Genomic DNA, 18567 nt, shown 5'->3' on the forward strand with positions numbered 1-18567 from the left:
CATTGGTTAGGACTCCGAGCTTCCACCGCAGGGAGCGCGGGTTGGATCTCTGGTCGAGGAGCTAAGATGCCACGAGCCACATGGCGCGGCCCAAAACAAAAACAAAACAAACAAACAGAAAACAGTGTCCCACTTTGTGACACCGTGTCCTGAGTAAAGATGTTACCAAGTCCAAGCTTGCTCTGCTTGCCGCACGACAGGCCGTAAATCGGAGATGAGGTGTTGAGGCAAGGAATACGAGTTTATTCAGAAAGCCAGCAGACCGAGAAGATGGCAGAGTAAAGTCTCAAAATAACCATCTTATCGGGGTTTGGGTGCCAGTTTCTTTTATAATACAGAGATGGGGAGGAGCTGAGGAGGTAAAGTAAGAAGGCCATAAGTTTTGCGAATAGCCCCTGGAATGGCCAGCCTCGGGGAGGAGATGTGTTAATTTCTTCTTAATTGTAGCCATCCACAGGTGGACGGAGTCCATATGTTTCCCTGAACAAAGGCACTTTGGTCTAACATTCAGACAGAGGGACAGGGTTCCCCGAGGCAGGCCATTATGTACAGGAACAGACAGTATCCTTTTAGTGAACAAAAGCAGCAGAAGGCAAGGGTTAGAGTAAAAGGAACAGATCCCATGTGGAGTCCGCTTTGGCTCTTCCCTGTTACAGTTCCCTACTGTCAATGTCCATCCCACAGTCTTGTGGATGAAAGGGGGTGACGGCCCTTCTATTGCGTCATCAGGTGGATCTTTCCGGGAGTGTCCACCATTCGTGCCACTGTTCCAAACGTTGGGTTTTTGGTTTTTTTGTTCCTCTCTGGAAAGTGTCTCCTTTACACCTGTAGCCTTGAAAAAATATTCTCAGCCTAAAAGTTGAGAGTTACGATCTCTTTGATGGGAACTTTGAGGGCTTCAAGCCTGGGAGGCAGCATCTCCAGTTAAGGAATTCAGCACTTTTCCATGGACGGGAAGATGCCAGAGTCTGGGCTCACTGAACTCATTCATTTGATATGTGCCTCAGCTCTCCGGCGCCTGTGTCCTATATTCTCATACCCTGAGTTTCGTCGGGGCTCACCGGCTCACGTTGGGGGGCTGCAGTCGCTAATGACTGATGTGTCAGGAAATATTCCATTTCTCAGATCCTCTCCTCTTGGTCAGGATTTTGACCGATATTTGGGAGACGTTTCAGGATCAAATTTTGTCCCACGGCGCTGGGAGGCTCATCCCAGGTCAGGGGAGAATTCTCGATAGGCCACCCCAGGTGCTACTTTTTGGATTAAGCCCTATTGATAATTAAAGATCTTCTGGATCCTCTATCTAATTATGATCCAGGAGACATTTTCCCTTGTTGCTTCCTCCTGTACCTAGAATCACACTATTACAATTATTTCATGTTATAAATGTGGTCTATTTCCTCAAGATGTTTAGCCATTGATGTATTGTTGGAGGCCTGGTTCCATACTGGGTACTGTAAGAGACACCAATCTTATAAAGTAGACAGGATATAAGTAATGCAGGTAGTAACGTTAACAAAGACACAGTACAGCAGGGAGACACAAAGAGCAAACAATCTGGAAACAAAGAACAATGATCAGTATAACTACTTGTAATCCAATTGCAATAGCGAGCGACCAGAGGTACCATAACTGATTTAGTGAGCCATCCGCTGTTTCAGTGTACCAGCGGTGCGGACTTAGACGTGCATGGCTTAATCTTTGAGACAAGCATATGCTACTGGCAGGATCACCCAGGTAGAGAGAAAAAGATAAATGTTTCAATTCTGCATACAAGGGTATAATTTAACAAATGACTGTAAATCATAATGAGTTTAAGGGGAGCGTTTTGCTTACACCTGGAAAACACAGATTGAAAACAGTCATTTTTCAGATAGAAACCATAAAAATTATAACCATAATTATAACCATAATTATAACCCTTTTACCCAGGCATGTGCAACTAATCGTTTTTGTTAACAGCTTTATGAAGCCATCAGGTTTCCCATTAGAATTCTTCAACTTCTTACCCAGTTCACCTTTATGGTTTGAAAATCAGAAACTTGTATTTATGCAAAGGTCCTTTCTATAAACCTTCTTGAAGAGGAAGCATTTTTGCAAAGGCATCAGAGTGAAACCATGACTGTGTACAATGGTGAAAGACTTAAGAAGGCACGTGTAAATCTGATTACAGTGCAATTGAGAAAGTAACGTGGTTACTGCGGCGACATGCAACACTTTCAGATAATAAAGAGAATTCTGACTGGTAACATTTTACCAGGACATACCAAATTTTAGGAACTCCATATAATCTGTAGAATACCTGTGTCATTTGGCATACAATAGAACCTAAGAAGATTTATTGCTTATTTGACAACACTTCCCGTGTCATTCAACCTAATTAGTTAATATCTCTCTTGGGGTGTTTCAGGGGCCCTTTGAAGCACCCCAAAGTTAGCTAGAGGTCAAAGGAACTTCATTATAATTTGAGTTGGGAAGTTTTGTCAAAAAAATAAGAAAAGGGTTTAAAACAGATAGGATGCCATGTCACTGTGAAACAATAGTTATTCACTTAGCCAAAGTAACAATAAAAGATTTCAAAGGCAAGTACAGAACAGATCTCTTAAAAGGTAGAAAAACTTAAAATCTGGTATCAAAGGCAGTCCAAAATCTTAAGAAACGTCTTCTTAACAGAGAGAAAAGCGAAATTCAAGTTGTGCACCAGCTTACTTTTAAAATGTATTTTATCCAATTAAACTTATTTTAAACTTAGTCCTGACCACGTACAGAACTCTTTTTTTCAGGGTCCACTTTCCATAAACCTTCTGTCACTTAGTTTAGCACAATTCTGACTTTCAAGTGGTCAAATATCTGGAGAGATTAATTTTAGATAGACCTTCCTAAAAGATAAGTATTTTAAAAAGTTCACCTAAAGCTCTTACCTCATTTGCATTTTCTTTCCTTAAAAGTTTCTTCACATCAAGTTATTTCCTTGCTGACAAATTTGCAACAGATATAACAAGATTTTATTTAGCTTATATTAAACCTAGGCACAATAAAAGTATTATACTTAATGTTGATGACTCTAACAGCATGTCTATATTAATTAGATCAACAAACGAACGTTAATACCAGGTCTTAATGAATACTGAATATTTCCCAGTTCACATGAACGTGAAGCTCATTTAGCTCAGTTTCTCTTGTATTTAGAATAGTTTGGTGTGTAAGTGCTTACTTTTCTTTAAGCCAATTAAATAGAGCTCATCCACAAATCAACCTCAGCAATGTCATCCAAAGACAAAGACACATACAAGGACACAAACATACAGAGACGTCATGGTTGTCATTTCAGAATTTCAGCACCGAGTCAGGTACAGCCATGTGAAGCCCATCAGTTTACAAAAAGAGGTTGGATTCAAATTAGGTTTCTGGCAGATGGAACAAATCAAACTCACTTGTCTAGATGGCTGAATTTTTACAGAAAAGACACTTAGGTTTTTTATTTATCCTTGATAAGTCAGTTTCTAAATTACCCTCTTTCAAAAAGGTGCATTTTAGAAAGATGGCAGAGATGAGAGTTCCTGAGAAGACCAGAAAGGACATTTGCATCTCAAAGATACAGGCAAGTTTTTCCTAGGATGACTTTGTTTCCCCTTTGTTTAATATTTACAAGCCTCTTAAGATAAACAGGGAGGGTTTGGGGAGTGGTATCTATTGGAGAGTCAACCAACTCGTTCCCCACTGTCAAAGTTCCCCGGGGCTCCTGTGGGGAAATTAGAATCGGACGCCTCAAGGCCAAGGGAGTCCCCTGGCCTCTTACAGGATGTCCGCACAAGGGAACTTGCCCTGCTGTGGATGTGGCTCCCAGTCCAAATTGGGTGGCTTGTGGAGTCTTAGATGGTGATACTAAATCAGGCTCCTGTCCTCTGGGGGTTAACACAGAAACTTCTATTTGATCCCCGTGGGTAGGGGAAACAGGAGGTGGTGAGTATGATGGTGGCATGGGGGGAGGGTGGGCAGGTGGAACAACTGCCGGTGCAGCTTGCTGTTTTGCAAAACACTTCTAACTGCGAGATCCTATAAAAACTGAGTGAGCCATTTAGGGGCTACCGCCCTTCTGATCCTGTATTTTGGGTCCACACCCTATTACAATAGTATACATGTCTTTCTTAGTCATAGGCTCAGGGCTATGTTACACCCATTTATCTACTATAGGCCCCGCCCAAAGGGCTCTCCTTCAGGGTTGATGGAGTATTTCCCATTTTGTACACCCAAACGCAAAAGACGCAAACAAATTCTGGCATCAGTGCACACAAAACCAAGACCAAAACCAAGGAACCAGTTCCCAAATCGGTTCTGAGGGGGTGTAGTGGTGTAGAGAGCAGCCGTCTGGTGCAGAAGCCCACAGGCAGCTAGGAGGAGCTGTGTTAGTCCAAAGGCTCCGGGACACATAGTCCATTCTCAGCCCAGAAGGAGCGGCCAGGGGGAACCAGTGGGAGGGCTTGACTAATGGAGCTTTGTGCCTGCTATAAAGCTTATTGTTTAGCTCTTGGCCAGTAAACTATGGAGAGTTTGTACGTGGCTGCATAAATGGGTCTAAGAATGATGGACAAGTGTGGTATTCGTTGCCTCCAAAGTGTGGAGAGACCTAAGTAAGATGTGTTGGGCTTGCTATAGTGTGTTGGGGGGCTGAATAGTTAACAGCTGAGGTTTAGCTGCAAAAGGAATTTCCTGGCCTTTAGAGGATCAGTTAATGCCCAGAAATTTAATAGTTGTGGACAGCCCTTGAATTTTATGTGGGGCAATAAATAGCCCACCTGTATGTTATAGATGGGTCACCAACCATGTTAGGGCCTTGTGCACCAGTCTCCCGAGGGGCTGTGGATTAGAACCTCAGTATAGTGCCAGACGGTGCAAGGGGACACCAGGTCTTGCCAGCAAAGACTGTGGGCAATAGCTGGGCTGTTAAGATAGCCAGTAGGCAGACAGGTTAAAACATACTGGGTGCCTTCTGAAGTAAAAGTAGACTGCAGCTGGGACTCCTTAATAACTGGTACTGAATAGAACATAATAGCTAGATTGTCACAGCAAAGTAATTCCCTGGAGCCCTTTGGATATCCTTAATGAACTGGACAATGTTGGAAATGGGAGCCTTAATAGTGGGGATCAGCACTTATATTTCAGTAGTTGATTATAAGTCACCACTCATTAATAGCAGGCTTTAATAGCAGCCAAATGGGGAAATTGAAAAGGAGAAATGGTGTGTTTAATGACTTCTTCTTTTCATAAATTCTGAATTATGGGCTGCAATCCCACAGCCCCCTGTCATACATGTTATTGGGGGATATTTACTGTCTTAGGTGGCAGTCTTATGGGCTCCCAGTTTCAGCTTCCACCAGGAAGGCCAGGAATTTGGGTTTGTTCCAAATGGCGTTGCAGTACATCAAGGCATCCATAGCTGTAACGGGAAAGGGTAGGGCCAAAGGGGCTACCACCACTAAAAGATTTTTAATAAAGATTGTTTCAATAGTGACATTCAATGGAAGTTGAATGCTTTCTACTCCCCTGACTACTATGCCTTGTAATCTAAAGTGTGGCCCTTGCTTATAATTGGAGGGGTTCCCAGGAGGCACTGTAATTTGAGCTCCCGTGGTCAATGAGAGCCATAAGAAGATTTGTTTATGTGTGTCCCAAGGAAAATTAGAGAAGTATATGGGCAAGTGTCCCAGAGGAGGGCCACGCTCCAGGGATCTGCCAGGTCCCTAAGGCAGAGGCGTTGGCAGAGGTCAGGGTAGAGGATTCGGAGAGGTGACAGCTACCCATCACTCCAGTCTCCTGAAGAGTCTGCAGCGCCTGAGCAAAAATTTCTAACTTGTGCTTGGGCGGTCTCAAGTTGACATCATTAGGGACCCCCGATCTCCAGAGCTGCCAATACAGGGAGGTCTGTTAGTCATCTCATGAAGGATGGAGCTGTGTGATGGCACCACCCCTTGGTGGAGATCAGTAAGCGTCCCAGAAGTCCCTATATCCCTTAAGGGTCCTCTGCTGGGTTCCTGGCCAATGGGGCAGCGGGACCCATGTGCCTTTACTGGCAAGCGAGATTTGGGGCTTCCGAAAAATTATCTTTTTCGTATCCAGCTACAACATGGATGCAGCCCCACGCCTGTTGGACTGTATCTGCCGTTTCTTTGAATCGTAACAGCGTGGCTCTACAATTAGGGGGAGCACCCTTCTCCCCCTTCCCTTGGACAAATATTTTCTAGAAAAATTTGCCTTTCAACCATGGTATAGTTACATGTCTCTGTTTCTTGTTCATGCTGGTCATCTGATGTTTTGGTGCAATGGATGGTGACAGGGAGCACCTGGAATGGAGTTTCCTCTTCCTGACTCCTATGCTGCCACTTCCTGTTTAGGGTGTCCCAGTCAGCCTGGGTGGGGTCAAGGGATGATTTGCAACAGCAGCAAGAAATGCAGCAACGTAGGAGGCACTTACCTGAGCGGCATTTGCCCGTTCAGGGTACCGTGATGCCCCTGGTACAGCTGCCTCTATCATCGGTTAGGGCTGTGTGGGGAACTCTTGGATGTATGTTTAGGGCATAGGATGGTTTGGGGTAATAGTAAAGCTGTGTAGAGACTGTGTATGTGTGATCTGGGGAGAGATGAGGGGCATGAGTGCCTTTGTGAGTGTACGGTTGGTGTAGCATGGTGTGGCTGGGTGGTGGGCTGCTTCTGGGTGTGTTGAGGCTATGTGTGCAGGCATTTGAGAAGAGGCAGGGGTATGCATTTTAATGCTTTGTGTGTTGGATCTGTGTGTATTCAGAGTGCAGGGGTTATACACATGCTCATCCTGTAGGGTAAGAGTTCAGGGAGTGTATTTTTGATGTGGAGGAATTTGCAGAGATTGGGGTTGTCAGTGTAAATTGGGGCTGCTAGCTGTGTGTGTATCATCAGGGGATGTGACAGAGGCTGTTTATAGTATCTCAAGAGGGAGATGGGTGTATGTTTGTATTGGGGGTGTGAGGTCATGATGTGTTCTGGGGGGAGTATATAGGAGAAGGTTGGAAACATTGTGTCTCTCTGATGGTATTTTGTGTTTGTCTCAGCTTCTGAGGCATTGTACGTACGTGGATGTTGACAGCTGTGTGCGGACTGTATGTGTTCTATTTGGATTTGGGGGGTTGTGTCTTCTATTAAGAAGTATGTGAGTTTGGTTTGAATATATCTGGCTATTGTTGAAGGGTTTGTGTGTTTGCATTGAGGGGTTATATGGGGTTGGGTGGATTTTTGTGGGGTATGAGGATTTAGGTGTTTGATTATCAGGGGCCGTTGGGGGTGTGATTTTGTATTCAAGACTGTGGCTGTGGTTTTATTGGGGTTTGTAGTGCATGTATACTGGAGCAGGAGGGTTCTGGGCACACAGTCAGGCATTTGCTTATAAGTAGGGAGTTTGTGTGTCTGAGGATGTTTGCAGCTCTGTGGGGCTCTGCGATGGTGGCACAGGTGACTGGGGGCAGGTGGAGTGTGTGTTGGGCTGGAAGGGAAACCCGAGGGCCTGTTGGGGACTGTGAGGCACCCATGTGAACTCCCACGTGGACTGACCTTTGTTCCTTCTGATCTTCTGTGGCTTGTCCGCATCCTGATCTTCTGTGGCATCTACTCCCCTGGAGTGGTCAGCGATACTCTGCTCATTCTTAGCCAGATGAGTCAGGAAATGTCACTTCCTCTGGCAGCTGGATGTGCCTCTTGCAAGTGAGTGGTCCTGGAGTCCAGGGTGCAGGACTGGTGGACAGATGCAGAGTGAAGCTGATTCCCCCATGAGCCCTCTCCTCAGTGAGGTGGCCAGGAGGTCAGGGCTGTATCTCCAGAAGGTCAGACCTGGCCAGTCCTCTCTAGAATGTGCTGGAGCGGCCAACTCGTTGAACGCACCCTGCCAGGAGATAAACAGACCCTGAGGACAATTCCTAAGGGAGAAGTCTATACCTACCCACCTTCCGCTTTCTCCTTTGGATGGCTTCTACCACAAGGTAAAAGCTAAGCCCCCTCACACGGCCTTTCTTGGCCTGGTCTTACTGAGCGGCCAGTCTCTCCCCACATCCTGGCTCACTATGGGCCCTCTGGTGATACCAGCAAGAGGGCTCCCTGCATGTCAGTTCTCACCTCCTTCCCTTGGCCCACGCTGCCCTTGCTGTTTGTCCTGCTCTTACTCTCCCAAGGCTGTTATGTTAAGTCACCCTGTCCAGGTGGGAAGGATCCACTGAAAATGCACATTTGAGTAATTACTGCATCACCGGAGTCTCTAGCATGTACCAGGCACTATGACGCTTGCCAAATCCCTAAAAACCCCACAAAGCGGATATGCTATTAGTTGAACTTTGCAGGTGATGAAGCTGAGGTTCAGAGGTGAGCAACCATGACCAAGTACCCTGTATGTACCAGAATATCAATCAGACTGGTCAACGTATCCAATAAAGCCAAACATTAGTCTGATCAGTACGCCTAGATGCAAGGCTGTAAAGGCGCAAAATATGTCCCAGCACGAGAAAGAGCAGTGCCAAGTACCCCAGCAAAGAAGCAGTGTTCATATCTTGCTTTCTTAATCGAAATAACTGCACATCAGCCCACAATTTCCTACTCTGTTAATAGGAGAAAAATACCAATGTGCGTTGTCCTGTAAAACTACCTTAAAAGAATATGTATGATCCCGAGTGCTTTAGTAATGACCCCAAATCACCATCATGAAGTTGGGATACTTCTTAAAACACTGCAAGTCTTACACACTGGCATATAGAATCTGTAAAGTCAGTTCTTTGGGTAATGATGGTAGATAGAAGTGGCCCAGAAGGACAGAAGACAGAAAATAGAGCAGAAACTATTTGTCCAGAGGTGACAATGGGTCATAGCCAAGGTTCAAGCATTACGAGTGAGGTGGTGAAAATAGTAATGGGCATAGAGTGTAATAAGTCAAGCATATCTAATGTAGTTGTGGCTCTCAGGCTCAAGAACGCAGGCTCAGTAGTTGTGGGGCACAGGCTTAGTTGCTCCGCGGCATGTGGGATCTTCCTGGACCAGGGCTCGAGCCTGTGTCCCCTGCATTGGCAGGCGGATTCTTAACCACTGCACCACCAGGGAAGCCCCTCATTTACTCTTAATGCTTCCCCCTGTTGAGGACAAACAGGAGGAAAAAAGAAAGGGCCGGGCTTCCTTGGTGGCGGTGGTTGAGAGTCTGCCTGCCAGTGCAGGGGACACGGGTTCGTGCTCCGGTACGGGAGGATCCCACATGCCACCGAGTGGCTGGGCCCATGAGCCATGGCTGCTGAGCCTGTGCGTCCAGAGCCTGTGCTTCGCAGCGGTAGAGGCCACAAAAGTGAGAGACCCACGTACCGAAAAGAAAAGAAAAAAAAAAGGCAATAGCAAGGTTCCAAATGAGCTGAGAAATGACCTTCTAAAAGGGCTCTCAATCTGGCCTCTGGTAGATGTCTGTCGGGGTTTCTGCCCAGCCTAGACCTTCCTCAGGAGAGAAGACGTTTAGGGCTTACAGTGGGCTGACTGGTGGCCCCAAAGATCTCAGGCTCTAATCCCTGGGACCTGAGAATGTTACCTTACAAGGTAAAGTTTTGCGGATCTAAGGATTTTGAGGTGAGACTATCCTCGCCCTAAGTGCCATCTGTAAGTGTACTTATAAGTGAGAGACAGGAGGAGATTATATACAAAGAAGAGGCGGAGGCAGGGACCACAGAGGCAGGACTAGAGTGCTGCACCTACAAGTCAAGGGATGCCAGCAGCTTCTGTGGTTAGAGTCTTTTGAACTCCTTGGCTTTTCAGCTCCTAGTAGTAAGATTTGAATCCGCAAATGCCCCAAGGAGAAAAGCTGCACCAAATGTCAAGCTTGCGTCTGTGTTTCCCTTCTCTCCAGAACTTGGCCCACATGTCTTGGTGTCTCTCTAACATTCAGATGCCAGCGAACAGATGTTGTCTTACTTTATCCAGGTTTTCTAAAATTTCTTTAGACTTCACCTGATCTTATGTTATTATTGAACTACCATCTCAATTACCCCTAGGAAGAAAATTTACAAGTTTTAGAGAAAATGGAACCCTGGTACAGTGTTGGTAGGAATGTAAACTGGCACAACCACTGTGGAAAACAGTAGGGAGGGTTCTCAGAAAACTAAAAATAGAACTACCATATGACCTCGAAACTCAACTCCTGGGTATAAATCCGAAAAAAACAAAAACACGTGCTTTCAAAAACATGTATTTGAAAAGATACATGCACCCCAATGTTCAGAGCATCATTGTTTACAAGTACCAAGATATGGAAGCAACCTAAGTGTCATCAAGAGATGAATGGATAGGGCCGTCCCTGGTGGCGCAGTGGTTGAGAGTCCGCCTGCCGATGCAGGGAACATGGGTTCGTGCCCCGGTCTGGGAAGATCCCACATGCCGCGGAGCGGCTCTGCCCGTGAGCCATGGCCGCTGAGCCTGCGCGTCCGGAGCCTGTGCTCCGCAATGGGAGAGGCCACAACTGTGAGTGGCCCGCGTACCGCAAATAAAAACACAAAAAAACCCCAAAACAAAACAAAAAAACACCCCGTGGGTAGTCAGAGGAGAGGACCGTCACAGCTCATCCCCCTGTGCCGTGTGCCAGGCATGATCTGAGCACTTGTACACATGTTAACTTATTAAAATACTTCTAACAATCCTATCAGGTTGGGACTACCATCACCCCGCGTACAGACTGAACAAAAGGAAACAGAATATGGTGTCCTCCTGGTGTTCACAAAGCCCGTTAACTGGCAGAGGCAGGACTTGAAGGCCACAGTCTGGCTCCCGAGTCCATGCCATGCTTTACAGCCTCCAACTTCTCACGCTCATTCCTAGAGCCACCTGGGAAGGAGGAACCAGGCGACTAAAGACTGGGTTTGAATCAGACTCCACGTGTGACCAGCCACGTGATCCCGAGCAGGGGGCCTCGCCTCTCTGAGTCTCAACCTGGCTCCCTTGCAAAATGGGCACATTAATGGGAACGTCAGCCTTCAGCAACGCTGTGACGAGTATCAGTGTAGCATGTGTGAACGGGCTCTGTAAACTCTGGAGTGTTCTGTGAGGTATAAACTACCCTCTATTCTCATTAGAGGGAATTCATTTCATAACCTGCTCCCGGCTCTTGAACTTTGCTGTGCATCCAGTCAGTGCTGGATGATCTGGAACCAACAGCTGGTCTATTTATGGCTGAAAACCCACAGGTCATAGGAAGACAGCAGCACCGGAGCCCCTGGGTGGCCACAAAGATAAGGTCCGTGTCTCGAAGACCGATGACATGGTGGTCACTGAAGGAACAGGCCCCCTCCTGCCCCTTCCACTAGTGACAACGGAAAACCTTGGTTTCCCCAACACCCCGATCCAAGATCAGCCCGACTCTTTGCCCAACGTTGGAGAAGTACCGGCGTGTCCTGCAGGCCTGGCTGGCCCCCTCTGACTGTGTGTTGCCTCTTTCCACAGATCAGTGCCCTACAGCAAGGCTACAACCAGGTGCTGTGCCAGACCCTGCCTGAGAGAAACTTAGAAATCACCTCCCTGAAGCACGAGGCCAAGAACTTAAGGAGGGAGACTGCCATCACGTCAGGTGAGGCCCTTCTGCATTCAGGCTCCAGAGCTTCTGCCCTCCCCCTGCAGACATCACCAGTCAACCAGCGCACCTGTGCCCGTGACCTGGGTGCAGCCTCAGGGATCACCCGTGTCGGTGCATTAGAGTTGTCCCTCAGTGGAGGTTTCTTGCCACCCAGTTCCGAGGGCAGGGCCTGGTAAATATTTGAGAGAATGGTATCTCTTGGCTACAAGGTCTCATGAGCACTGGCCCCACCAGGGAGAACACAGGTCGCCTTGTGGCTTGGGTGGTTCCACAAAGCTGCGTGAGTGCAAACTAGAGCGTGGACAAACTGGGGTCACTCCTTTAAGGCACCCATGGTCTCACCCATTTCAGCCGAGTGCAGTTGGGCCCAAAGGAAACCATTTTCTAATTTGATCTGAGGTGGTTCCCTGATAAAGGGCTTGGGTTGGCAGAGGGGCAGCCAACGCACAGCTGTGGCTGAGCTTTGATTCCCTGGATTCCTTCATTGCTTCCATGTGTTTCTTGAGCTCCTACTAAGTGTCAGGCCCCGTTCCAGGCTCCGGGGAGGGAGAGCCAAGCAAGACAGTCAGATTCCTGTACTCACAGATTCGGGAGGGGGTGACAGACAATAAAAGTAAAGGGATGAATAAACAAGCCCACGTCAGAGAGCAGTGCTGCTGTGGAGAAAATAAACTGTGTGTTGTGGTGGCCAGCGCTTCAAGGGGGGAGGCCAAGGGGGACCAGCTTAGTGGGTGTGCAACCATGGAACTCAGGTGGGACTTGAACCCGTGGGCTGGGACTCGAACCCACTCAAAACCCACTATCTTTTAATCGAGATCACGCATCTGGTCTCGGGACTTAATAAAGCTCAGGTTCTTTATGTCTCATTGCAGAAAGAATTCAGTGAGAGACAAAGTAAGAAGTGGATTTCTTTAGAGAGAAACACACTCCACAGACAGAGTGTGGGCCATCTCAGAAGGCTAGAGGCCCCCAAATATCGAGCAGTTAGTTTTTATGGGCTGGGTAATTTTATAGGCTAATGAGTGGGAGGATTGGGTCAACTCTAATATTTTAGGGAAGGGGCGGGGATTTCCAGGAATTGGGCCAACACCCACTTTTTTTTTTTTTTTTTTTCTGTACGCGGGCCTCTCACAGTTGTGGCCTCTCCCATTGCGGAGCACAGGCTCCGGACGCGCAGGTTCAGCGGCCATGGCTCATGGGCCCAGCCGCTCCACGGCATGTGGGATCTTCCCGGACCGGGGCACGAACCCGTGTCCCCTGCATCGGCAGGCGGACTCTCAACCACCGTGCCACCAGGGAAGCCCCACCACCCACTTTTTGACCTTTAAGGTCAGCCTCCGAACTGTCCTGGTGCTGGTGGGTGTGTCATTTCGCTCATGTATTACAATGAGCCTGTAATGAGGCTCCAGTTCCCCTGGAAGTCGAATCTTACGCCCCCTTGGACCTAGCCGATTGTAACCAGTTCATGTTGTATCCTCCACCGCTATGTCCTTCTTTTAGAGAGGACCTGTTTCAGGTGGGCAAGGACAAGCCAATTGCAAGAGAGGCTGCATGGAGTGAACAGGGGATTGTGGGGCTGGGCAGGGTCGGGGGGTCTGGGTTTTTATTCCAAGGGTGTTGGGAATCCAGTGGAGGTTTTTAAGCAGGCACTGACATGCCTAGAGACCTGAAGAGGATGGGACCACTCACAGACGAGGGGCGTGAGAGAAGCAGGTGACAGGGTGGGGGCAGTGAGCCTCGGAGGGGCACATCACTCTGAAAGCAGCCAGCGCGTAGCAGGAAACATGCCCACAGCTGTAGAAGCCAGACATAGCATTGAGTCGCACGTGAATCCCCATCTCTGTATGAATCTGTGCTTTTCTTCTGCCTCACTCTGCAACTTAATCACACCCACACCCACCCCCTGCTGCCCCCGGGTCTCTGCTTATGCTCCTCCCTCACTTGGGATGTCCTCAGATATTTTCTGAGCACCTCCCCCAGGCTAGGCGCTGTTCTGGGCACCAGGAATGGAAGGATGAACCCTCTGGTCCTCACCTTCCTCCCGTATGTCAGCCAGTGAAACCTCATCCAAGCATCAAGCCTGTCTCAGATCCCTCCTTCTCCGATCAGGGAGTCGGACAGACCTGGGTTGGGATAACGCTTGAGATGGGCTGGACCCACTCAAAGTGTGGCAAGCCCCAGAGGGATTTCCAAGTAACTGAACTGTGTCCTGGAGGCAAAGCTCATTTTTAAACTGAAATTCTGGAGCATTTTGTGCTTTATTTCATAGACATTCTTGATTGATACCTACCACTAAAACTGGGCCTGATGTTCTTTCAAGAAAAGAACCGTAGGAGATAACCCAATACCACTGCATTTATGCACCCTTCTTCCCACTTTTATTCAAAATGATACTACAATGCAAGAGGGAAGAGATATGGGGATATATGTATACGCATAACTGATTCACTTGGTTATAAAGCAGAAACTAACACACCATTGTAAAGCAATTATACTCCAATAAAGATGTTAAAAAAATGATACTACAGTAATGGAGTAGTTATCTATTGCTGCATAACAAGTTACCCCAAAATGTAATGGATAAAACCCCAACCAATATTTATTATCTCGCCCAGTTTCTGTAGTTCAGGAATTTGAGCGGGGGGTGACTTAGTTCTCATGAGTTGCAGTCAAGATGTCGGCTGGGGCCTAAGTCATGTCATCTAAAGCCTCGGGTGGAGCCGGAGGATCCCCCTTCAGAATGGCTGCTCATGTGGCTATTGGCTGGAGGCCTTAGTCCCTCAGCACACATGCTTCTCTCTAGGGCAGCTTGAGTGTCCTCACGACACAGTAGTTGGCTTCCCCCAGAGTGAGTGATTCAAGAGGGAGCAAAGAGTTGGCCACAGTGTCTTTTATGACCAAGCCTGAGAGGAAACAGTCCGTCCTTTCCACAGTATCATATTGGTTACCCATGGCAGCCCTATTCAGGGTGGGAGGGGCTACACAGGGCATGAATTCTAGGTGGCAGGGATCATTGGGGCCATTTTGGAAGCTGGCTGCCGAGAAAAATCATAGGCGCCATGGAACAAACATAATTTAGCCACTTTGTGTTCTTGGGACATACCGTCTCATTTGACCCTTACAATAACTCTGTGTGGACAGACAGTGGGAGGTGAAATAGCTTGTCCAAGACCACCAAGCTAATAAGTGGTAGAGAGGGGTCCAAACTCAGAGGACTGAGAAACCAACCACCCCATCAATAGCGTCCAGCAGTGCCCTCTGGCACACGCCCGTCTCCTGGCATCTGGAGAAGAATTCCTGGACATTCCCTGTGCTGGGCCTCTGTCTCCCAGGCCCATGGTGTGGCCTCTCCTCCCAGCTTTGCCTGGCCTGTGCCCACAAGGGGCCCCCAAAGGTTTCTCCTCTCGCTGGTGCTGACTGCCCCTCATTCTCACTGAAGCCTCAAACCCTGTTCCGTGGACTTTGCTCTCATTCCCATTCCTGCTCTGGGACCCTTGGAAAAAGCCTCCCCAGTTCTAAGCGGGCACCGGTGGTGGCCCAGGCTTGGAAGGTCTTGTCCAAACGTTGGCTGACAGCCATAGTGTTGCCAATAATCCTTCCTGCCTCTTTGACCTCCATGAGTCTTTTGTTTTGGTTTGTTTGGTTCTTTTACAGAGATGGTGTCATCTTTGCAAAGAGATGTGTTAGTAAAGGATGGTCAAGTTCAACAACTACAACAGGAGGTGAATCAACTGCAAAGTGAGAACAAAGAAAAGGATCACCAGCTCGAAGCCCTCAGCTCCAGAGTGAGTGTCGGGTCATCAGCAAATTGTAGCTGCGAAAAGCAGACACAGTGGAGTCACATGACACACGGTGGTGAGATGAGGCCAGTACCCAAGGACACAGGGAGGGTAGTTGCTGGGCAGGTGGCCAACTTCTCTGAAGCCTTTCAAAGGACAGCATGTATGTGGCTCAGAATAAGCATAATAGATTTTTAAATCCAGCAAACATTTTCTAACCCCTATTATAAATGAGTTTGTTTAATCCCAGCAACAAACACACCTATGAGCATATACTGCCATTGCAAAGTTTAATATTAAGCAGAATACGATCTCTCTGTGAGCAAGGATGACCACACGGCTGCATCGTGGTCCCAGCACCACTGGTTCTCATAATTGTCTTCAAAGCAGAACGTTTGAAGATCCAGATGCAAACACGCAGACTCTCATTTCTTCCTTAGACTTTAGTGTATAGAATGTCTCTATGGAAGATGAACGTGGTAGGCAAGCAAAGAGCTTTTTACATGTAACTTTGAGTATTTGCAAATCTTGCCTTCAATGCTAACTTTAGAATCCTGCCTCTATAGGATAAGATTTCTCAGTATTTGCATGATGTGCCTGTTTCTGTGAGTCAAGGTAAAACCTCAAAACTTTCATCTCAGGTGGCAACTCAGAGATTCCCAGAGGCTACCCGATAGCTAGGTCTGCATGGGGATAGGGTGAGAACAGATCTTGAGGTTCCAAGGAAATGGCACAGTAAGTAATACCTGGTATGTAGTACCATACCCAGTTTGGAGCTGGTGAAAGGCACTGCATGAGCTTTGGGATCAGACAGACCAGGGTCCAATCCCAGAGCTTTCTTTTATTGTCACTTATTTGGCCTCCATTTCCCCATCTGTGAAATGGGGATGACAAAATCATTTTGCGAGAAGTGGGAGGCTGGTTTTAGTTGTGCTCTTCTGCCTCTGCCCGAGGTCGGCTGCCTGGCCAAGCCCTCTGCATTCGTTTCTCCCAAGCAGAGTGTCTTCCCAGGCATGTGCTATAGCTGTTTAATGTGGTGTGTGTGTGTGTGTGTGTGTGTTGGGGACGGGAAGGGGATGCAGAGCTGGTGCTAAGTAGAAGGAATCTGCAAAGACAGCACCTGCTTGGCTCTTCTACCTCCTGAAGTGCATTTGGATGGTTTATGTCCCCGTTTCCCCTTCCTCGTTGACCTTGGAATGAGGTCCCTTCTCCTCTAGACTGTGCTGGCGAATAGCACAAGGGTTCGTCACCACCAAGGGTACTGCTCTTGTGAACATTTGAGATGCCTTTTTTTTAATGACATACATCATGTGTGTTAATTTTAGAAAAATAAGTAGATGACATTGAGAAGAAAAAATAAAAAGAGAGGAGAGGAAATGCTACCTTGAGAAATCAGTGTTAATATGTTCATGTCTGTTTTTCCAGTCTTGCTTCTATATATTGCCTAGAAATCAATCAATCATTTGATAGTGAATTTATACTATGCACATTTTAAAAATTTATAAATACTTATTATTTTCCCATTCTAATAAATCAACGCTCTTATCATTCGTCTTAAAAGCTACATACTCTCTCCTGGATGTACCTAGTGTTATAAAGTGGTCTGCTGTTCTAAACAACACTTGGGTTGTTTCCTCTTTTTTTTTTTTCTTCCACTGTTACTGACAATTCTGTGAAGAGCATCCTTGAAACTACAGATTTACTTATTTCTCCAGTCATTGTCCTTAAGGTACATGCCTAAAGTGGGAATTGCTGGGTCAAAAGAAGGCACATCCATCCTTATGCCCTTAATGCCAGTTGCCAAGCCGCCCTCGGGCAAGACAGCTCCGTTTACCCCTCCACACTAGTCGGGGCAGTTGTGTCTTTGAGATGCAACCTGCACAAAAGCCCTAAGATGGACCCCAGCTCACTGGATAGGCCCCCTCCACCCTCACTGCTCACAGCGAGAAAACATCCCAATTCCTGCACCCTAAGTACCCAGAGTCTACAAAGCTGGATTACCCCTCCAGTGAAGTTTGCTGGCTTTTGAAGAGGAATTTAGACGCTCTATTCCTCAGAACTCATGAGAGGGGTGAACTGGGAACGACTGCAGGATCCCGTGCTCCCATCACACAAATGGTCTCGCCTCTCAGAATTCAGAGGTGTGATTGGGTTATACAGCAGGAAACACTCCTGGGCGTGAACACAGGTACTTGGGACCCCCAGCCAAGCCCCCGTGGCCCTGTCCTTTTTCTCCACAGTGCTCAGTGCTGAAAGAAGAGTTACAGAAGGAAGATGCCCAGAAGGAGAACTGGGAAGCCCAAGAGAAAGAGATAAAACTCTGCAAAACCGTGCGTTGAATCTCCTGACCCCTCGGTGTCCACTGAAAGCCTAGATTGTGGCCTTGAGGGTTTTGGACGGGTTCCTTGGCCCATTAGCTAGCACAAGCTCTGGGGCTTTCTGGGTGTTTGTCTGTTAATGTAGTCTCCTAATTCTTTGATTTGCTGGCCTCAAAGAGATGGGTGAAAAGACCATGGAAAACACATTCTCCCAGATTTTCTGGGCAGTTGGCTCAAGGCCCCTCATCAGGTTTCCCCTGGGGAAAGGGACGGGAGCTGGCCACCATATGCTGCTAGAAATTCACCATGGTCCCTACCCCTGGACTTGTGATGCCCAGACTTTCATGATCCACTGTCACAAATTTTATCACGGCCCTGAACACTGTTATTAACACAACTCTTCTTGAAGCACTTTTGCTTAAATACATTCAATTTTACAACAATCCATAAAAACAAAATAAAAAGCAAAGGTATCACTGGCCTTGTATGGAAGGTGAACATAAAAATGAATACAATGGAAAGATGACCACTCAATGTAAATGTTCAACCCCTGTAACGGCCCGAACCCTCGTGCACATCACCAGGCATACGTTTTCCATCCGTTGGGAAGGACGGTGCCTGGGAAGGGGGCAGGAGACGTGTGTTCTTCTCTCTGTCAGGAGCACACTTCTCTGCCTCAAATGAGAAAAAAGAAAAATGTCATTGTTCTTTTCTTCCAAACTGTGCCCATTGTGTCTTCCAAACAGCCCTTATTTTGATTGAACTCAAACATATACCCCAAGGAAAGAGATTGTAATGAGTGGATAGGTATCTTGTACTGTTTAATCCAGGATCCATGCTGATCTTCAAAAGAAACTCAAAT

General features: G+C 47.2%; 2 protein-coding genes across 2 annotated transcripts in view; one reads left to right on the forward strand and one right to left on the reverse strand.

Annotated features, from left to right (window-relative positions):
* The window catches only part of LOC132494286 (U3 small nucleolar RNA-associated protein 25 homolog), a 720475-nt gene that overhangs the window by 198223 nt on the left and 503685 nt on the right, over window positions 1–18567 (reverse strand). The window lies entirely within an intron of this gene.
* Window positions 15353–18567, forward strand: part of LOC132494411 (forkhead-associated domain-containing protein 1-like) — a 43817-nt gene continuing 40602 nt past the window's right edge. Inside the window, exon 1 of the mRNA XM_060105495.1 lies at window positions 15353–15393. The gene's annotated coding sequence lies outside the window, so the exon portion shown is untranslated. The remainder of the gene's footprint in view (window positions 15394–18567) is intronic.

This window comes from Mesoplodon densirostris, chromosome 7 (assembly GCF_025265405.1).
Source record: "Mesoplodon densirostris isolate mMesDen1 chromosome 7, mMesDen1 primary haplotype, whole genome shotgun sequence".
NCBI lineage: Eukaryota > Metazoa > Chordata > Mammalia > Artiodactyla > Ziphiidae > Mesoplodon > Mesoplodon densirostris.